This window comes from Ovis canadensis, chromosome 13 (genome assembly GCF_042477335.2).
Source record: "Ovis canadensis isolate MfBH-ARS-UI-01 breed Bighorn chromosome 13, ARS-UI_OviCan_v2, whole genome shotgun sequence".
Lineage (NCBI taxonomy): Eukaryota > Metazoa > Chordata > Mammalia > Artiodactyla > Bovidae > Ovis > Ovis canadensis.
The window spans coordinates 82,725,813-82,747,919 of record NC_091257.1 but is presented as its reverse complement, the minus strand read 5'-3'; the positions used below and the strand labels follow the sequence as shown (position 1 = coordinate 82,747,919).

The following is a 22,107-nucleotide window of genomic DNA, read 5'->3' as shown; positions in this document are numbered from 1 at the left end:
CGCGTGCGCAGCTATCCCAGCTCGCCGCGCGCGGGACATAGTCCCTCCTTCTTTTCCGGATCAAGAAGAGCAGGAGTGGAGTGACGGATACTCCTGTCTCATCGCAATACAGGCGTGGAGGCGGTCCACCTGCGTCCGTACGAATCAGTCGGAACTCTGCCTGTTTTTGATGCGAACGAAGTAAGGTCTTCTCTGCAAGTTTCTAGCTCCTACTCAGGTTCCAGGAATTTCTCACGTCCCACCATTACAGCACCCTTCCTTTGAAATGTGGCCTTTACCCCCCACCCCCTTATAGCATTATGAGCAATGCACAATTCCAGGCCACATGTGAGTTACCAAGATGAATCAGACATCAACTTCAGAGCCTGTCATTAAGGATCTGAGTCTGATAAAGGCAGTAAGACGTTATTAATAGTAGTAATAATAGCAAGAGATACCAGTTTGAGCACCTACAATGCACCACACGTTTCGTAAACAGTACCACTTCCAATCGTTTGGTTTCAGCTTCAATGAAGAAAATGATAAATGCCATTAGAGAGATACAGCTCAAGTGCCTTGGGGGTGTAGAAGAGGAAACTTGGGCTGAGAGAGAAGAGGAGGGAGAACCTGGCCTTGAGATTGTCCTTGATATTAAGAAAGGAAGGGATCAGGGTAATAGCGCTGCAGTCACTATCTGCAAAGAGCAGAATGGAGCATAGAAGATGCTGACTCCTCCTCCTTACCCTCAGAAGAGACTAGGGAGCAAAGAGTGACAAAGGAATTGGTATCCTCATGGAAAGAAAAGAGAAGAGTGTTTAAGATTTTGTACACACACGAAAGTAGCTAGAACAGAGCAAAATCTAGGTCACTTTGTGGATCATAGCTATACATTTCAATTAAACACCGTGTGGCAAATGTTATGAGAGGCTCTCTATTTATTCCAACCACTTCAACTTGCTTTTCTAAACTACAGAGGCTGGAAAGCAAAGCACACACTTCCCAACTTCCTTTGCAGTTGGGAGTGGCAGTAAGACAAAGTTCTGGCCAATAAGATATAGGTAGAAGTCTCAAGGGAGAGCTTCCTTTTCGGAATAAGAAGGAACTCTATGTAGAAGTTTGTGAGCTTCACCCTTCCCCTAATTCGTGCTTGGAACTGAGGCACAACACCTGGAGGTACAGCAGCCATATTGGCACCAGGAGGAGGACTGTGCTAGGGAATGTGAAACAGAAGAACAAAAGAAGCCTGGTTTACGACATACTCAAACAGCTGAACAAACCCTGGACTGCTTTCCTGTTTAATGGGGGAATTGGTGGGGGCTAGAGGAGATTCTTCTTTAGATCACAGTTTTTTTTAGTTATCTGTTACTTTCAATCAGACTCATTCCTAACAGAAATATGGAACTCCTGTAATAGACAGGTAAGGGGCTAATAATGGAGGTGACAAATTAGAAGAGCGAGGGATGATAGAAACTGGGAAAATGACAGACATAGAGGACTGGGAACCTGTCAGAGCTTTTAGGGAGATGATGAAAATAATCTGTCTCCTACCTGGTGACTTTAATTCATTCCTGCAAATTCTGCCTCTAAGTGAAAAGCTGATAAATGAAAAAAATTATATTTCTATTAATTTTGATGGGAAAAAATATGTTTAATTCCAACTCGAGACACCTAAATATTTTAAACAAAAAAATATAGCAATGAAACAATGCAAACAAAAATCATAAGCAATAAATAAATAATCTTAAGACTATGACTTCTACATAAAATATAAGGTATAAGGACTAATATGACTTCTACATAAAATGTAAGGTATAAGGACTAATACACTGACCAAGAAGATAAGATTTAATATTAGATGGGGGCAGGGGAGGTGGAGGAAAGATGCACGTGAGTCATTCTTTAAAGGTGATATTTCTGCACCTTTTTCATTATCAGTTTCTAAGAACAAACTTTGAGGGTTTCTCTTAAACCAACATAGCGCACACAAAGCACCTTGAGGGAAAATGAAGACTAAGTATCAGAACACTTTGAAACGTGGGGAAAAGTATGCATACACAATAGACTGAAGAGATGTGAAATGCTATATAGAAAAAAACTTGGATTCTCCAAAACAGATTGGTTCTTCATCGTAAATCCTAACTATAAAAGTAGAATAAAGTGGGGAATTATCATCTGAAACTGAAATGGAACAGTTACATCAACTTTTCTGGCAGACTTTTTTCCTAAATTGATGACACCAATATACATAATCTATCCCCCAGTACTTCTTACAATGTAACCAACATCTTCCCACTGAGAGATGGGATCTATACTCCCTCCCCTTGAGTCTGGTTGGCAGTTGTGACTGTTCTGGCCAATAGGGCAGAAGTAATGCTTTGTGACTTCTGGGCTAGGTCATAAAGAGGATACAGCTTCCACCTGGCTTACCCTCTTTTGCAGTGCTCACCTTCAGAACCCAGTCACCATATTGGGAGGAGGCTTAGACCTCAGGAAGAGAGCATATGGAGATGTTTCAGCTGACAACTTGAGAATGTTTCAGCTGACAACGTCAATGGCCAGACATGTGAATGAGGAAGGCTTCAGATGATTCCAGTCCCCAGGCTTCAAGCCAGCCCACCTAAAACCAAGCAGAACAAAGACAAGATAACCTCAGCCCAAACAGCAGATTCATGAGCAAAATAAATATTGTCATTGTCTTAAACCACTAAGTTTTAGGGTAAATTGTATGGAATCATAGTAACTGGGACAGTTTTCAAGAGCCATAATTGAGAAAAGTTGTTAACTGAACAGATGTATGAGAAGTATGTTGTCTGTAGCCAATTTTTCTTTTTTCCTTTTTTTAGTTGAGCAGAACTTGCTTGGTGTAGATAATGGTTGAGAAGACCCACTTCTATTTCTCCTGAACCTAACACAATACTGGCACAGCGTTGGTGGTCAGTGAACATTAATTGGATGGATAGGTGAGTGGGTGGAAAATTCATTGGCTCAGCACTGAACCCACTTTCTTGCTGGACTGTTAAAGTCTTAATGAATAATATCCATTGGTAATGGTAGTAACCATTATTAGACCTGGGTAAGAAGTCCCCAGGCTTCCCTGGTGGCTCAGCAGTAAAGAATCTGCCTGCAGTGCAAGAGCCATAGGAGACACAGGTTCAGTCCCTGGGTTGGGAAGAGGAGGACATGGCAACCCACTCCAGTATTTTTGCCTGGAGAATCCCCATGGACAGAGGAGTCTGCAGGTCTATAGTCCATAGGGTCGCAAAGAGTTGGACATGACTGAAGCGACTTAGCACAGCAAGAGGTACCCTGCCCCAGATCCTGTGCTTCAGGCAGTACTTCATTTTGGAATGGTATTTCTCAAAATTTTCTAAGTGCCTTTCTTAGGCCAACAATGCCATCTTGGTCAGGTGCCCCAGTTAGACCAGTCCCCATGAGGGACCCGTTAGCCAGAAATTTCTAACTTGAAATTTTCTAAGGCTCCCTCCAGTGGTTGGGACTGACCAGAGCCAGAAGTGTCATCCGAGCAGGACTAAGCAGTCCCAGACCACATCCATCCCCTGTGGGTCTCATTCTCCATTTCTTCTCTTTGAAGAACTCTTCGACCCTCTCTCTTACCCCTCACTGTTCCCTCGCGTATGTGTGGGTTGACCAGATGCCCTGAGATACTCCAGGACTCATGAGCCTTATAAGCCAGCTGTGGTTCCAAGTGGACAGCCTGGCAAGGACCACACTCTTGGTATCTGGTGCAGTAATTTTTTTCATGAATTTGTGAAAGATTGGGCTGCCAAAATGGTTTTAACATGCTGATTTTGATGATTCTCACTCACATTGAAACCAGGCTGGGTTTCAGATTCTGAGCTACCAGCAGTCCCCTGCAGATGCTTGAGCTGCGAGCATGGGCCCAGGCATTGGCTTGCACCGCTCTCTTCAGACCACACTGCCTCTCTGACCTACTGCAGCCAGAGCAGTGAAGAGAAGGGCAGTCGATGGCCTTGACTCCGTGTTCTGCAGTCTCTTCCCCAGCTGGCCCCTGCGTGGCCACCTCACTCCCTTTGGCAGAAGCAGCCATGCCTGTCTCCTCTGCGGACTTCTGAGACGTTGCTCTGCAGTGCCAATGCACTCTTCCCACTGATGTCTCCGTGAAGCTTTGTATTTCCCAGTCTTGACTCGCCTCAAGCAGAACACAGCTAAACCCGTGAGAGCAGAGCTCGCAGAGGGTCTATTAGAAGTGGTGTGATGTTTATAAGGAGGCGGCACATTCTGAAAAAAGTTAGCACTTACTGGCAACACCTGTGACATCGGAGCAAACTTCATTGCTCAGAAATTTTTATTTTAAAAAGAGGTTAAACCTGTATTCTTGTGTGACTTTTTTCACTACTGGGAAGTTGTCTGTCTTGGATTTGGAAAGGACAGCTTCTTTTAAATGATAAATCGCTTGCTCCCAACAAAGCAATGTCTTTAGCGGATCTAAATCAAATAACATAAAGCCTGGTTTCCCTTAACACCTCTGACGGAAACCACAAGGCCAACTTACTTCACAAAGCTACGATAGGGAACACATCTCATCCCTTTTCTCTGTAAAATTGAAAAGAATCTGTTCTGTACCTCCACTTTTCAGACGGGGTAGGCTATCCAATCTCAGTGTTTTACTGTGGTTCTGATTCTGTCAGGGTTCTCCAGGCCAAAGTCCTGGTGGAGTGCCCAAGACCAGAACACTGGGGAGAAACCCTCTGAACTCCTGGCCACACTCCTGTCCACAGTGCAGGTAAGTCTCCTGTGTGCTGAGTCACGTGTTCCCTTTACTGGAGAGAAGTTCTCAATGAAGTCATTTGCAGTTATAAACTTCTCCTTACATACTGATTCAGCTGCATCCCACAAGTTTTGATATACAGTATTTTCATTATGGTTCAAGTCTAAGCATTGTCTAAAGTTTTTTTTGTTTTTTTTTTTAAGGTATTGTTCTCTAATTTTACTTACTTATTTGTTTTGGCTGTGCTGGGTTTTCGTGGCTGCATGGCCTTTTCTATGGCTGTGGTGCTCGGGCTTCTCACTGTGGTGGTTTCTCTTGTTATGGAGCACAGGTTCTGGGATGCGTGGGCTCTAGAGCATAGGCTCAGGAGTTGGGTAGTGCATGGGCTCAGCCACTCCACGGCATGTGGAATCTTCCCAGACCAGGGATGGAATCCATGTCTCCTGCATTGGCAGGCAGACTCCTTACCACTCAGCCACCAGGGAAGCCCTGAAGTTTTGCTTTTGTGTCTTTATGTTGTAGTCACATATTGTAATCTGTGTGATTCTGATGCATTGGTATTTGAGACTTGCTTTGCAGCAGATAATGTGGTCAGTAGTTGTAAATATTCCAAATGTGCTTGAGAAAGAGATAAACTCTCATTGTTGAGCATATGTTTTCTAAAATAGCTATCAAAATTAAGCCTATATTCCAAAGACCAGAGTATGGATAGGGAAAAATAGTGGGGATGTCTGGCAGCAACCTCTTTAACCAAGTAATCAAGGTGATAAAGCGTGTTGATGTCATGTACTCTCTGATATGACATGATGAGAGTGGCATTTCACCTCTGTGATACTCTTTCCCAAAACCCATAACTCCAGTCTAATCATGAGAAAACATCAGAAAAATCCAAACTGAGAGACATTCTTACAAAATACTTTTACCAACACTCCAAAAAAACAGTCAAGGCCATGAAAAATAAGGAAAGACTGATAAACTCTTTCAGATTAGAGGTTAAGGAAAATAAGGAAAAAATAATGACTATATATAATGTGGTATTCTGGATTGGATCCTAGTACTTTGGACACCTGATGCGAAGAGGCGACTCGGTGGAAAAGACCCTGATGCTGGGAAAGATTGAGGGCAGGAGGAGAAGGGGATGACAGAGGATGAGATGGTTGGACGGCATCACTGATTCAATGAACATGAGTTTGAGCAAGCTCCGGGAGACGGTGAAGGACAGGGATGCCTGGTGTGCTGCAGTCCATGGGGTTGCGAAGAGTTGCACGTGACCGAGCGACTGAGCAATGACAACAGAAAATGGACATGAGAGGGGAAACTAGGGATAACTAAGTTGAGCTTGGAGTTCAGTTAATGGTATTTAATAGCAATATGAAGTTCTTAATTTTGACAAATGTGCTTATTAGGAACACCTCAGTAAAAGATATGTGGCAACTCTGTACTGTTTTAAACTTCTCTGCAAATCTAAAACTATTCAAAAACATTGGGTTGACCAAAAAGTGCATTCAGGTTTTCCCATAATGGGAAATTATGGGAAAAAATTTCCCATAATTTTTTATGAAAAAACCTGAATGAACTTTTTGGTCAGCCCAATAAAATGTTCGTTTTTAAAGTTAAGCCTATTAATCATATCATTCAAATTTTCTAGTAAAAATAAAGTCAGGAAAAAATTAAAGGGGGGAGCTCTGCCTCTCCTTCTCCAAACACTTCTAATTTACAACCTTCAACTCCAAAGTCCCCATTGCGATGCATGTGTGCATGCTCAGTCATGTCTGACTCTTTGCAACTCCATGGGCTGTATCCCACCAGGCTCTTCTGTCCAGGGAATTTTCCAGGCAAGAATACTGGAGTGGGTTGCCATTTCCTTCTCCAAGGCATCTTCCTGTCAAAGTCCCCAAGACAAGGAAACAAACACAAAACTTGGCCATCTTCTTGATATGGTACAGAAGACCCTTCAATAAATAATAACAAGGGTCAATAATTTAATGAGGCAGGGCAGCTGGTATACCAAGAGTTTTCTTACATCACTCTGTTTAATCTTCACCATGTCCCCCTAAGGGCTTCCCCTATGGTTCAGCAGTAAAGAATCGCCTACAATTCAGTATACCCAAGAGACATGGGTTTGATCCCTAGGTCAGAAAGATCCCCTGGAGGAGGGCCTGGCAACTCACACCAGTATTCTTGCCAGGAAAATCCCATGGACAGAGGAGCCTGGTGGGCTACGGTCCATGGGGTCGCAGGGAGTTGGACACAGCTGAAGCGACTGAGCAAGCATGTGTTTCCTTCTAAAGGAGGTAACTGGGGCCCAGACAGGTTGAAACTTGGCACCCAAGTTTCTGGCTGAGTTGCACCAGGTCTGTGTGACTCTGAAGCCAGGGCTCTCCTATCCACACTAGGCTGCTGCACTAAACCTCTGTGGTGCTCACCATCCACACTGGCCATGTTAGAGCACCTCCCAGCATCCCTGACACTGCTTTTGCATGTAGACCACTCCTCCTCTGCCCAGTTAATTCTTCTTCCTCCAAGAGAACTTCTCTGACCCCCAAGAGGTCAGGTATCTGTGTTTAGACTCACAGCACCTGTCATTTGCCCTCCATAGCATTTCTTACAGCTTGTTCTTTTTTTTGTTTCCCAAGTTAGTGATCTTTTTATTATTATTATTATTATTTATTTGGCTCTGCCAGGTCTTAGTTGTGGCATGCAGGATCTTTAGTTGTATCCCTGTGGGATCTAGTTCCCTGGACCAGGGATTGAACCCGGGCCCCTATATTGGGAGCTTGGAGTCTTAGCCACTGGACCACCAGGAAAGTCCGTCTTAGTTTTTAATGGTTTCTTCATTTTGGGCTACTTGTTTATCATGATGGGACTGTGAGCTGTCAGTTATCTGTGTTCACTGGTGTGTGTTCCCAGTGCTTACTTAGCACAGAGGCTGGCAGTTAGTAGATGCTCAATTAACAAGTGGTAACTGACGGAATGACACATTCCGGGCACACTGAGATTAACTTTAGGAGGCGGGGCTTATGCTAGGTTAACACTACAGAACTTGGCATCCTGCCTCAGGAAAGTTTGGGAACAGGCCTCAGGGATTCGATCAGGCACACCTGATACATACCTGGCCCCACTCTGATTAGATAAGGAAGAGGGATACCAGAGGATGGTGAACCCAGGCTGGAGCAGCTTCTTTTAAGCCCCTACAAGATGCAGCAATCTTCCAGTAAAGGAGGCATGTTTGCAACACTCTTCTTTGATGGAATTAGCCTTGAGCCCCTCATCATCTAGATCTGTGCTGTAGTCACCAGCCACGTGTGCTATAAGCATAACCCAGAGGTGCTGTAAGCGTAACATGCACACCAGATTTCCAAGACTGAGTTTGGGAAAAAAATAGAAAACATCTCAATCATTTTTTAACCTTGATTATATTGTTGGAATGACAGTATTTTTTGATGTAGTGGATGAAATAAAATCTATCACTGAAGTTATTTCATCTGCTTTTTATTTCTTTAATGCAGTGCCTAGGAAATTTTTATTTTATTTTTTTGGAAAATTGTCGATTACATGTGTGGGTTTCTCTTGGCAGTGATGTTCTAGACCGCACACTCCATGAGGCCCCTCCTCAGCTTTGTTCAGGGTTTCTGTGCGCATCTTAGAGCTAGGCCCACACACAGTGACTGTTCCATAAATACCTAAAAATAGAATTTAGAGCTGTATATGATCCCTGGGAGGGCAGACACTTTTTTAACATATATATATAATTTTGTTTATTTATTTTGGGGAGTACTGAGTCTTGGTTGCTTTGTGGGCTACTCCCTAGTTGTGGTATGTGGGCTTCTCATTGCAATAGGGTCTCTTGTTGCAGAGCACAGGCTCCAGGGCACTCGTGGGCTTCAGCAGTTACAGCTCCTGGGCTCTAGAGCACAGGCTGAACAGTGGAGGCACTCAGGCTTAGTTGCTCCACGGCATGTGGAGCCTTCCTGGATTAGGGATGGAACCGGTGTCTCCTGCATTGGCAGATGGGTTCTTTATCATGGAACCACCAGGGAAGCCCCGGAGGCAGAAACTTTCTTATTGATCCTTGTATTCCTATTCTCAGCTTTTTTACAGGGACAAATGAACCTTCATTCTCCCAGCTCTCCATTCTCCTGGCTTGATTCTACTATGTATAATTCCCACCAGTGGCTTCACCAGGGCCTCTGGCCAGTTTAATTCAGTTCAGTCGCTTAGTTGTGTCCGACTCTTTGCGACCCCATGGACTGAAGCATGCCAGACCACCCTGTCCATCACCAACTCCCAGAGTTTACTCAAACTCATGTCCATTGAGTCAGTGATGCTATCCAGCCATCTTATCCTCTGTCGTCCCCTTCTCCTCCCGCCTTCAATCTTTCCCAGCATCAGGGTCTTTTCAAATTGAGTCAGTTCTTTGTATCAGGTGGTCAAAGTATTGGAGTTTCAGCTTCAGCATCAGTCCTTCCTGTGAAGAATATTCAGGATTGATTTCCTTTAGGATGGACTGGTTAGATCTCCTTGCAGTCCAAGGGACTCTCCAGAGTCTTCTCCAACACCACAGTTCAAAAGCATCAATTCTGCGTCGTTTCACATCCATACATGACCACTGGAAAAACCATAGCTTTGACTAGACAGACCTTTGTTGGCAAAGTAATGTCTCTGCTTCCTGCTAATAGGATCATGGCTCTTCTTTATTTTTTTTAAAATAACCTTTACTTTAGTTGTATTTTTTTTTAATTGTTTCTTTATTTGGTGGCACCGGGTCTTAGTTGCAGCACACAGGATTTTAATTGCATCATGTGGGATCTTGCATGGTGCAGGGACTCCAGTCATCCAGAATGTGGAACCTCAGTGGTTGCAGCAGTCAGAGCGTAGTTGCTCTGAGGTATGTGGGATCTTAGTCCCTCGACCAGGGATAGAGCCTGCTTCTCCTGTATTGGAAGGTAGGTTCTTAACCACTGGATCACCAGGGAAGGCCCTCGTGGCTCTTCGTGACCCTAATCCTGGTTCTTGGGGCACTTCAATCATACCCTGCAAAGGTTTCCTCAAGCTTGGAAGACCTAGGATGAGTCCTGCTTCGGACACAACCATAATGAGATGCACACAATATTTTGGCCTTGGCTGAAACATGCCCATCGTCTCTGTATGTGTCAGGTTCACAAGTTCAGTCCTCAAGACTGGTGGTTTGAATGTGGAATATTTTAGGAAGACTGGATAATAGGCAATAATTTGAAACAGATGGAGGGAATAGTAAAATATCCTAATTTCCTGTTTTCCAGTACAAACAAGCATCTGACAACCTCGTATGCTTGTGCTATTTATGAAATAAGCCTGCAACATTTTTCACTACTTCATACACTAGGAGATGGAAACCAGCTGGGCTGCTCATTGGAAGGGAGACAGGTCCCTTCATTTCTCTGAGCTTTGGTTTCCTCATTTATAAAATGGAGGATAATTAAGTCTACCTCACTGGGTGGTTGTGAAGATTAAGTGAAGTAATTATATACACAGGCTCACTTAGTACAGCACATGGAATTTAATAAAAGTTCATTCCATGGTAGGGATGATTAACACCAGCCCCACTGGGATGCCTGCAGATCTGCACAGAAGTAAGTATTCATGGTGTCACATCAACAGATGAGTCTATCATAATGACATTTTATATTTGTTATTCATTTTTAACTATCAGCAAGCTAGACATACTCATCAAAAACAGCTGATGTGTACAGAGCACTCAGTGTTTGGTAGGTACTGTGTTATGCCTTTAGCACGCATCGTCTTATTTCATCGTTACTATTTGTCGTAGGTCCTTATAATGGTCAAACTACAGAGCCAGAAACTGAGATTCAAGAAGGCAAAATAATGTGCTCTAGGCCCCACGACAATTAAGGGACAACATCAGAGTTCAACAGGCTCTTGGGACTTCCCTGGTGATCCAGTGGTTAAGACTGTGCTTCCACTGCAGGGATCACAGGTTTGATCCCTGGTCACGGAACTAAGATCTCGAATGGTGCAGGGCACAGCCAAAAAAAAAAAAAAAATTCAACAGGCTGTTAATGATTTCCTTAGGTTTCTTCCTAATGTAGGTGGAATTAGGTATCCTGGTGACATGGCAGTTGTAGTCACAGAAACAGAGGGGCCTTGGTGAACTATTCCTTGTACCCTTGGTCCAGGCTACCACTGGCTTCATCCTTCATTAAATATACATTGAGTTCCTCACCTGTGTCAGCTTGTAACACACTATAGGCTGTTATCAGCAGAGACTCATTTAGTGGCACAGTGATGGTGAATGTAAGGACTCTTAGAAAGAAAAGGAAGATGGCAATTTTGGTCACATGACCAACCACACCTTGTTAAAATTCAAGGGAAAGCTGAACCCCAGGCCTCGTATCAAGTCTGAGTGCTGCTCTGACTCCAGAGCCAGGCCTTGTGGAGCATGAATGTGGCTTGGAAATTGGAATCTCATCCTGTCCCTGTAAGAATTCCAGAAATGGCTCTCTTGTCTACAACAGGAGCTCAGCTCTCTGCACCTCTAGGCTCTATTTTATTCTTGGCTGCGCTGGGTCTTCATTGCTGCATGCATACTTTCTCTACTTCGCGGTTCAAGGGCTCTTCATGGCAGTGGTTTCTCTTGTTGCAGGGCATGGGCTCCGGGGCACATGGGCTCAGTAGTTGGGGCACGTGGGCCTAGTTGCTCTACAGCATGTGAATCTTCCCAGCTCAGAGATTGAACCCAAGTCCCATGCACTGCAAGGTGGGTTCTTAAACCACTAGACCACCAGGGAAGTCTTAGACTCTGCTGTTAAAGGGACTTAAATCCTCCATCTCTTCCTGTTTTTGTTCCTGCAAGCAATTACTCAGGCTCTTGACACACTCAGGCGGTGCGGTGGTGAAGAATCCACCCATCAGTGCAGGAGACACAAGAGACGCAGGTTCACTCTCTGGATTGGGAAGATCCCCTGGAGTAAGAAACGGCTGCCTACTCCAGTATTCTTGCCTAGAAAAATCCCACGGACAGAGGAGCCTGGTGGGCTACAGTCCACAGGGTTGCAAAAGAGTGAGCATGCACGCATGACACACAGCTCAAAAGGAAGACATGCCTGGTTTGGTTAGCACTGCTCTTGGTCCTCAACCTAGGGCAGACCTAAGAGGCTGGGTTGGGGTGAGCATCATTTATAATTTGAAAGTGAACAAGTGAATGGTCAAAAACGTGTCCTTTTTTTTTTTTTTGCTACACTGCATGGCACATGGGATCTTAGTTCCCTGACCAGGTCATAGGCTAGGCCTGTCCTTGGGTGACAGCACCAAGTCTACTGAGCTGAGGATGGGGGGTTGGACGAAGGGGCCACAGAGCTGACAGTGGAGAACCTGCCCTCAAGATGCACACAACCTGGTCTGACTAGCTAACCCCAATTTGATTCGGCCGCCACCCCTCAGCACATGGCAGACGTTGCTAATTAGCCTTAGTCCTGCAGTTCCCTGGGCCTGAATCCCAGAGGAAAGATGCCTCCCAGCTCCAGTCCATGCTCTGACAGCTGGTGCACAGGTTGCCATGAACACCCAGAGGTGAAAGCCCCTCACTCTGCTCAAATCACATCTCCTACGGGAGGCCTTCCCCATCTCCAGATTCAGAAGGCCACACCCCCTACTTGCCCTCAGGCTTCCTGTCTTAGCTCTCTGCTCAATTTGTAAAGCGTCTGCCTGGAATGCAGGAGACCCGGGTTAAATCCCTGGATTGGGAAGATTCCCTGGAGAAGGAAATGGCAACCCACTCCAGTACTCTTGCCTGGAGAATCCCATGGAGGGAGGAGCCTGATAGGCTACAGTCCATGGGGTTGCAAAGAGTCGGACACGACTGAGCGACTTCACGACGATGCGACAGTCCTTTTCCTAGCACACTAGACATTTCAACACTTTATGGTCTCTGTTATCTAAAATGGAAACACCAAAAAGTCAGGGGTTTTTGCTCTTCTGCCTTCTTCCATTTACCAATTCCTAGAATTAGGCCTGCCCGAAATTGACCCTTTACGTGAATGAAAGCCATTTCCTTCTCCAGGGGATCTTCCTGACCCAGGGATCGAACCTGAGAAGCCCACTGTGCACAAAACTGACACTTGATGTGAATGAAAGGAAGGGCAGGGAATCCAGGCTGGGTGGTGGTTTAGCCATTGATGGCTTCCTGCAGGAAGTGACACAAGCTGAGTCAGGCAAGCATCTGAAATGAAAGGGGGTTTCCAGGTGTGTACACAGGCTGGGAAAGTGGCAGCAGGGTCAGGAACATTATGTGGTAGCACGGCTGGGCCTGTGGTGCTTCTGGAGTGTGATGTGTGAGATGAGGGTAGATACAGACCATGGGCCATGAGGCGGCCCCAGGTGTCTTCCCTGGACAGTGGGAGACCTCTCCTGGGGCTGAGGGTCAGGTGGGCAAGGGGGGCAGAAGGCAGGGGAGGGCAGACCTAAGAGGCTGGGTTGGGGTGAGCATCATTTATAATTTGAAAGTGAACAAGTTGAATGGTCAAAAACATGCCCCCCCCTTTTTTTTTTGGCTACGCTGTGTGGCACATGGGATCCTAGCTCCCTGACCAGGGATCAAACCTGTGCCCCCTGCAGTGGAAGCATGGTCTTAACCACTGGACCGCCAGGGAAGTTACAATACACTTTAGATTTTTGACGAACCATGAACTCTTATATAAGCCCAACACCTGGCCTTTGCCCACCACACCCCCAGAGTCCTCCCGAGGGCAGCTATTCCTACTATATCCCTCTTCAGCTGCTGCTACTGCTAAGTTGCTTCAGTTGTGTCTGACTGCGACCCCATAGATGGCAGCCCACCAGGCTCCCCCATCCCTGGGATTCTCCAGGCAAGAACATTGGAGTGGGTTGCCATTTCCTTCTCCAATGCATGAAAGTGAAAAGTGAAAGTAAAGTCGCTCAGTCGTGTCCGACCCTCAGCGACCCCATGGACTGCAGCCTTCCAGGTTTTCTAGGCAAGAGTACTGAAGTGGGGTGCCATTGCCTTCTCTGCTCAAAACCCTCTCCCTAAATTCACCCCATGTACTTCCACCCCAGAGCCCAGGGCTCTCCTGCCCTCCTGGAGGACTTCAGTGCCTGACTCTACGTCCAGCCCAACCCTCATCCTCACTTCCAAAGCCAACAATTCTAACAGCTCTCTTCTCTCCAAAACCTGAGCCCCCAGAGCACTTGGGATGGTTTAAACCCATGGCAATTTGCAATTCTACATCCCATCCTCAGGTCAGGCCTCAGGAGTGTGTGAAGTAGAAAGTCTCAGTGAGTGAAAACTGGAAGACCTGCCCGTGACCCACGGTCTCTCCACCCAGCTGTGCACACGGAGGCAGGGATTAAAGGAAACAAAAGAAACAAGCGGCAGGGCAGTTTCAAGATTTATTGAAGTGGGTGAGAGGACAAGATGCCCAGCAGAGACGCCTCCAACAGGAACTCCTGGTTCTAAAAGTTACACCAGAAACAGAGAGGGGGACATGGAGGCCACTGGAGGACCTGGTCCAGATGGAAGGAAACCAGTCTTCTGGGTCCGCTGTGCCCTGTGGCACCTGCTGGGAAGGGGCAGAGCCAGCTGAAGGTCTCCAGCTGTGAATCCCGAGGTCCCAGAGTCTCAGGCCTTAGCCAGGCCCCTGACCTGGTCACATGGGGCCAAGTCCTTCCATACTGTGCTGAGGCAACAGGAGAAGGAGGTCTGGCGGTGGTCACGCAGCAACACCCCTCTTCAGTCTGCTCGCCTGTCATCAGACCCAAAACAGCCTAAAAGAGGAAGTCAGATGAGGCTGGCAGCTTGGAACATCTGTCTCAGAAACAGAGGCCGACTTAGCCCCTTGGCAGTAACTCACCATGAGGAGGCTCCTCCAGGGGAGCTGGAACCCAGGACACCATCCTGAGAGGCCAGTGCTCCCATCCCTGAGGTGTCCTCCAAGGCAGCACCCCCAGCGTGATGGGGAGGTCACAGGGCAGGAGGTCACGACAAGGGTTTGCTCTCCAATGTTACCTTGCCTTTCTTCAAGCCAACATCTGTGAGAATGCCCCCAAATAGTCAGGGATGCGCTGTGGCTTTTTTCACACCAACCTCAGCAGAAAAAGGAAATCTCAAAGCTCCCAGAAAAGAATCAAAAAGAACACTGTCTTTTAAAAAATGCACCTTCTGAGGGCAACAGAGCAAATGTAGGAACTGGCAAAGAGATGGCTGGAGAGCCTGCTCTCAGGAGCTCCTCCCACTTGGTCCACCCCCACTGTATGTCAGAGGGGGACTGCCACGGCCCAGCAGCCCTCCCCCCACACTTTCATTACCTGCCTGCACACCTGACTCCAGGTGCGCACACTCACCCCAGCCTCAGATCATCCTCACGTTCCTCCCCTCCCCCCGAAGTCCCTCCTGTGGTCTATCACGTCCCAGTCCTTCCAAGGCTGGTCCACCACCACCTCCAAACAGCCGCTCCCCTTGACAATCTTACAGCAGTCCCCACACACCACCCAACATCGCGTGTGTTCATTACGCGTAATGCAGCCTGGCTCCTTACACCCGCTAACGTCTCGAAGCCTGACATGGACATGGCCTGGCTCTGGTAACAGGAGGCTATGCTGAGACGTCACTGCCCATCACAAAGGAGCCCCCAGCACCTGAGGGGGAAGCCCAGGCTGGAGAGAAGCAGGGGTGTGGGAAAGCGCCAGCATTTGAAAGGGACAGGTGCAGACCCTCCAAACTCGGGAAATTGCTTTCCACAACTTTTCTCCCTGCATTGTCAACGACCAGAGCACGGACAGCCCGTGGTCTCTTTTGAATGCAGGTGCATACAGGGCAGAGAGCACTCTGGGAAGAGAAGGCCAACAGTGGGCGAAACATTGGGAAAATACTACAACTGGAGGTTACAGGACTCACGTGGTCTTGGGTACCACAAAGTCACCTCCAACATAGCTGTGGTTTTTCAAATGACAGAAACAAGGTTCTGAATAGGATGCTGACTGAGACGGCAGTCAAAGGAGACTCAAGCCCAGGGGCGGAATCTCTGGCGCCCAGGTTCACATGCTTCTGCCCACACTCCGGGGAGGAAGGCAGATACCGCATAACTCTCAGTGCCCTAATGGGACTTGAGAGGTGCCATCCCTGCAGAAGCCACTGAAGACAGTGACGCTCCAGATGTGACCCAGGCTGCCCGGGGCTGGGCTGGTGAGTGGACCTGGGAACTCGTGGATGCGGCCTTCATCCCACCTCTCAGCTCCCCTACATCTTCATCCAAAGCCTCTGGGAACACACACATGACCACCATGTGGGAGGACCCAATACTCTAGAGAACGGACCAGAGATCTTACCTCAAGGACAGTGCAGTCTAGAATGCTCTTGACACGACAGCTTCCATGACGCCTCTGCACACAGTGGACTCGTCTGCAACAGACCAGAAGCCAAGGGTGAGCACTCGACTTGCCCCTGCTCACAGGAGGGCAAAGGCACCAGGAAAGGGCTTAGCACTAGAGTTAGCAGACAGTAAACATCCCCCAAGTGTCGGCTGTTGTTACTTCCTGAAAAGACATGCTATTTCTTCAGACAAAAAACAGTAGTTAACTCTGAAGGAGACAGTGGATGCTCTGTGGCAGGGTGCCAATGCTGATTGATGTGTAATTGATCAGGGACAGGCAGAAAAGGATGCCGTCGCCAGATTTATGGGAACGTGCATGGCCAGCTGACAGCAACTGGGCATCAAGGGGAACTGAAGCAACACACAAAAGGAAACTGTTTCCCGAGAGCAGGAGCCAGAAGGAAACGCCCCAGCGATGGCACGGACACACCCCAACAGACCCTGGAGGCCCAAGGGGTGGGCAGAGAGACACAGAAGTGTAGAAATCTCCCAAAACTAGGGAGCGAGGATGCGAGGCAGCCCTACTGTGTGTCCTCTGTCTGCACTACCAATAAGCAGGCCACAGGCAGCCCAGCATCACTTCCAAGCGCAGCGGCTGAAAAGGACAGAGGGCTTACTGAAAAAGGAGGCCAGTGGCAGAGGCTCGGAGCAGTCAGCCCAATTGGGCATGAGGACCCAGTATCTGCTTCTAGTCCTGCTAAAAAGCCATCCACGTGGCCCAGAAGGGACAGCCAAAGGGAGGACACCTCTGAAAGAAAAGTGACGGGGTTCCTAGGTTGTAACAGACAGCAATGACATGAGCCGGAGACAAACAGCCTCACTGCAGTCCTGCTTTCTGGAGGATGAAACCAGAAACAGGAGAAGGTCCCAGGGTCAGGAGGAGGCAGAGAAGTGACTGACACACGAGTACCGGTGGACATGTCAGAATCCTTTCCCTGCTCCACACACTCTGCTGCCAACGTGTAGGGCTCCCCAAGGGCTCTCAAGACCAAGCACACAAAGAGGAACCAGGTGGGTCCTCAGAGACCCCAGAGAGGGTGAAGCTGAGTGCGAGGACCAAGTCACCCTTGTCTCTCTTCTATCTATTCCCAGACCACGCGGGGACGTCATGCACCTTGCGGGAGGCAAAGCCCCAGATCTCCAGGGAACAGGACTCACCTGGGCCAGCTGTCTCCTGACAGGATGGGACACCTCGCAGGGACCCCTGTGCACCATGCTGCTTCCTCTGAGACGGTCAAGAAGCCCTGGATGAGCAGCCTGGATGCCACCTGGTCACCACGTCCTGGAACCCAGAGTACCTGGGTTCTCAGAGAAGCTGGCTGCTTCACAAACGTGGGCTGTGTTCCCAACCCACGAGCCACACCTTTTATTCCCAGGACGGAAGTCGACTACTCCACACAGGACAACAGCTCATCTGCGTCTGAGACAGAGACGGCTTTTCAGATCATCTTTTGTGCAAACTCAGATGACTGAGGACCCACCATTAGGGGGTTGGGGGTGTGTGTGAGGAGGTAAAGGCACCTCCGGCCTCCTGCAGAGGTGAGGCCTGGTGTCTGTTTAAGCCTTGTCCAATTGCATTAAAAGTGAAGTCACTCAGTCGTGTCCGACTCTTTGCAATCCCATGGCCATGGGATTCTCCAGGAATACTGGAGTGGGTTGCCATTTCCTTCTCCAGAGAATCTTCCCAACACAGGGATCGAACCCAGGTCTCCCGCACTGCGGGCAGACTCTTTACTGTCTGAGCCACCAGGGGCTCCTAATTGCATTACTACTGTGATTCTTGTTATTTAAGCCTGTCCAAGGGCATTACTGTTCTAGTTCCTGCCACCATAACCACAGGTCATGGGGAAACTCTCCCTTAGTAGACTAGGCTCTGTCTCACACCAAGGAACCTCCAATGGATAAATAGTGGTCAACACGGAGAAAAACTCCAAGAAAAGAAAACACAGGAAATACCTCCACCTCTCCCTGGGCTGGCTGGCCAAAAGCAGTCTTTCTCTGATTCTCCATGACGTGATGGGCCACGCCACCTCACTGGGATGAGTCTGTGCTGTCCTCTCCTGCTGGGCAACTGTTCCACAGCTGCTGAGCACCAGACACCTGCCAGGCACTGAGCAGATGACACTCAGATACTGACCTTGAGATAAAAGCAGAGAGAGGCAGAAAAGACAAGAAAACTCATGATTCCCATGAAGTATGATTAGTATCCTCACCTTGTGTCAAGCCACTCTCCAGACCACAAGCTGGACTAAGGACCTGGAAAGGGGGAAGAGGGGAGGTAGACCTGGCTTTCTGGAGGGAAGCTCTTGGTGAAAATTACCCAGTGGCTCCACAACCAGCCCCAGCTTCTAAGAAACAGCCCATGCTTTATCTTCCTTTTTTTTTTTTTTAAACACATTATTGACCAGAGACTTATTATTAATGCATCTTTTTTCACCCAGACATTTTTGACCACGGATGTATCAATATCACTTCCATAACAAATCACTGGCACCAGACATTAGTTTCCTGCAAAAATCCCCTGGTCAACAATGAGTTAAAAGCTTCTCAGCAACTAGCACTGAGCCTGGCATAGGCAGCACTTAGTAAGCTGCACACCAGGTGCCCGGAGGCAGATCTAAAAAGGCGGTAGAAGGGAGGAGGTGTGTGACAGCTCCAGAGTTCAGAAGGGACAGGAGTGAACCCTCCAAACACGGGGAAAATGCTTTCAGCAGTTCCTTTCCCTGCACTATCAATGACCAAGGCACAGGCAGCCCACGATCACTTTCGAATGCAGGGGCAGAGAAGGGCAGATGGGGAATCAGGCAGAGCAGCCCGGGTTAGCAGCTGGCTCTCCACCCAGGCAGGGGAAAGCCACCCAGCCAGGCCCAGGACCCCAGGCACTAGCCTCACTTCCTGAAAAGGTTCCACCGCCCCCCATCAAAAGAAGCCGGGGGAAGACTAACTTCTGGTTAAAAAAAAAAAAAAAAGCCTCAATTACTCATCCACCCCACAAATACCAACTGAGGACCCACTACATGCCAAGAACTGTGAGTTCAAATAAAAAGAACACAGACCAGGCCTCTGCCCTTCCGGAGTGATTGCCATTTTCCCACTTGAAGAAAAGGAACGCTCAGGAGAATAAAGGAACTCACCCCAGGTTCCCCGGCTAATGCTAATGAGGGGCTGAGTCAGGATCCGAACTCTGGCCTTTCTGGCCCCCAAACCCACCCCATCCTCCTGCACAAGGGCTTTGCAAGGCAGGTCCCAGAACCCTCAAGCCCAGGAACCACCCCCTCTGCAATAGGGCAGGAAGGCCACAGCTCCACCACTGCTCCAGGGGACACCTCCGTCCCTGGACACGGCGGGGGCGCGGCAGGCAGTGCGGGTCAGGGTCCTGCAGGAGGGGAGGGGGCGCCGCCCGAGGCAGGGTCTTCAGCTGCGCAGGGCCTGGCCCGGAAAGAGAGGGGAAGGCCTTCAGTTCGAAGCAGGGGCCCAGGAAGCCAGACTCTGCTCTTCTCTAGGGCCCTGGGGGAGCCCTCAGTTAAAGTGGAGGTTTGAACACTTTTCCCTTAGAGGTTACCGAGATCACGAAGGTCACGAAGATATTTGTCCGGCAACAGACAAGCGGCTTCAGGGGATGAAACGTTGGAGTCGGACGTGATGGGATGTGATCAGGGGCCTCTGGCGCCACAGCGCGGGTGCGGTTCACACCGGCTCCGCACGAACCTCCCTGCGATACCTCCGGCCTACGCATCCCCGGACCCGCTTCTCGCCGTCGGTGGGCTCAAGTCTCCCCACCGGGCGAGTGAGGCCCGGGACCCGACGCTCCAAAACGGCGCCGGCCGGTAGTGCGGTGACCCGAGGGCCCTTTGTCAAGAACACGAGTGCAGAGAGGTCCACATGCAGCGCAGGGAACCGGCTCAGAACCAAGAGTGGGCCTGGGCTTGGAGCTGACCTGCACTCCCCGACCCCACGGGCCTCAGTTTCCTCTCCTGTCGGGCGCAGGGGCGTACGGAGAACCGGCCTTAGGGGGGTTCCGGTCTGGGGGTTCCGGGGCAGCTTGGTCCTGCAGTGACTCACCCGGGGCGCCAGGAATGTCGGCTGCAGGTCAAACTGGACGACGTGAGAAGATGCTGGACGGTCCCGGCGACTCGGAGACAGAACCCGCCCTCCCTCTGTTGGGTGCTGGCGGAACTGCAGTTGAGAGACGGGCTGGGGCCTAGAGCGGCGAATCCCCGGATGGACCCCGCGCAAGCAGTCTCTTCGCGCCCCCTAGTGGATCGGAGTTGAAACCTACCCGCCAAGTATTCAAGCATTCTTTCATCTCCCCAACCATCCATCCGACTATTAAATGGTTAGGACGTCTGTAGTTTTGAGCTGTCTATTCCTTCTCTCTGATTTTCTGTTGCATTCACTCTTCCTATTGAATTCAGTCTTGCTGGGAACGTCAATTATGGTGTCCTGCCTTCTGACAAAGTGTTGTGTGTGGGGCTGAAGCTGGGGAAAGTATGCTTTCTTCTTTAATTTTGTATCTCGAGTGTGAGAGTGTGGATCCTAAAGAGCTTGGAGGCTAGTTGTGGGGCTATGAGTAGAATCATACTTCAACCAATTTCCAAATTAAGATGGCTGCACGGTGGAGGTGTGACTTATTGGGGTTCTGAAGGACTCAAACAGAAAAGGGAAATGGGAAGATGTTCAGAAAAGGGAGGAAGAGAAAGACTAAGAAGCTGATGTCGGGGTAAGGATGGGGGAGTGGATGCATGTGCTGGGATGTGAAGAAGTTAGAAACTGCATGGGGCATCTCATTGCATGATCTTTAAATTCTGATGCAAGAGAAGAAACAGAAATTTTCATTGTTGCAATGAGAGAGGGGCTCACTAGATTCCGAAGTGTAAGAAAAATTCCATGTGTCTCAGTCAGCTCCTGGCTCCTGAGGGCTTAAAAAATGAGAAAAAGGACAATTGAAAGGATCTAAGCAAAGTGAAAGTCAATAAAACAACAAGAGTAGAAACTAAAATAGCAGAAAATGAGCATAATCATATGTAGAGCAACAGAGCCAAACAATTTTAGCAATGAGGAAGTTGGTACAGTCAGAGCAGAAAGTAAAAAAATGAGAAAACAATCTATTTGACTTTTTGCTCGTAAAATTTAAAACTTAGGTAAAATGAGCACTTTTCTGGAAAATATTTAACAGAATTGTCTTAAGGGAAAAATAGAAAACCCAAATAATTTCATAACACTGTAAGCAATTGAATCCATAGTTAAGTCTTCCCACAAAGAAAACATCATAACCAAGTGCCTTAATAAGTAAGTTCTACAAAGCTTTACGATATTATACAGCCTCCTGGATAAGAGAAAAAGAGAAAACAGTTCTAAGTTCACATAATTCCCAAATTAGAAAAGGTTAATAAAATAAAAAATAAATTATAGGTTAATTTATTTAGAAATATAAACATCCTAAAAATATATTGGTAAATCTCAGATAGAACCAGGCTTGGTCAGTGATAACAGGAAAGCAAAGGACCCAGCTCAGATTCAACTGCCTTTCGACTCCTCTTCCTTTCACTGTTCCCCACCCTCCACCCACTGTATCCCTGGGTATGGCCTGCCCGCCCAGTGAGCTCACCCAGGAAGGAGCAGGGTCTTGGCCAAGCATGCCAAGCAAGGCAAGCCACAGAGACCCTGAGATGTATGCACGCTCAACACCTAGGCATCTCTGCATGGTCAGTACCTCCCAACCCACCGATGAGATGAGACACCTCCCAGATGCCTGACTCTTCCCCCAGCTACAAAAAGGTGGAAGTGCCTGTCCTTTGGCCTAGAAAGTAACTGAGAATTGAGAGTTTCAAGATTGTGGAGTTAAGGATTGCATTTCTCAGAAGTCCCTCTACTTCTTGCAAACCTTTCTCTTATTCTAGTGGACCTTCATGGGTTACACTGTCACAGGTTTAGTTATTAATATCTTCCGCTTGTCCTCATGAAGCTTGTGGGAAAATTCCCCCCAAGTGTTGC

The 22,107-nt window shown here is 48.1% G+C and overlaps 2 long non-coding RNA genes and 2 other non-coding genes across 6 annotated transcripts; 1 reads left to right on the top strand and 3 right to left on the bottom strand.

Moving 5' to 3' along the window:
- The first annotated feature begins 21 nt into the window (after positions 1-21).
- LOC138417173 (uncharacterized) lies at positions 22-17,709 on the top strand. The gene is made up of 4 exons (XR_011248012.1): positions 22-180; positions 2,823-2,939; positions 4,650-4,744; positions 17,206-17,709. It is a non-coding gene; the product is annotated as an uncharacterized lncRNA (long non-coding RNA).
- On the bottom strand, positions 14,122-21,859 carry LOC138417172 (uncharacterized). 3 transcript variants are annotated; one of them, XR_011248009.1, is made up of 7 exons: positions 21,722-21,859; positions 20,176-21,439; positions 18,070-18,250; positions 17,272-17,533; positions 16,070-16,142; positions 14,596-14,773; positions 14,122-14,509 (listed from the first exon to the last, which is right to left on the bottom strand). It is a non-coding gene; the product is annotated as an uncharacterized lncRNA (long non-coding RNA). The 3 variants fall into 3 exon arrangements; XR_011248010.1 differs by having other exon boundaries at positions 20,176-21,032; positions 21,722-21,821; XR_011248011.1 differs by lacking the exon at positions 21,722-21,859 and having other exon boundaries at positions 19,676-20,285.
- Positions 15,415-15,548, bottom strand: LOC138417984 (small nucleolar RNA SNORA71). Its single transcript, XR_011248391.1, has one exon. It is a non-coding gene; the product is annotated as a small nucleolar RNA SNORA71 (small nucleolar RNA).
- LOC138417983 (small nucleolar RNA SNORA71) lies at positions 18,757-18,891 on the bottom strand. The gene has a single exon (XR_011248390.1). It is a non-coding gene; the product is annotated as a small nucleolar RNA SNORA71 (small nucleolar RNA).
- Positions 21,860-22,107: the final 248 nt, after the last annotated feature.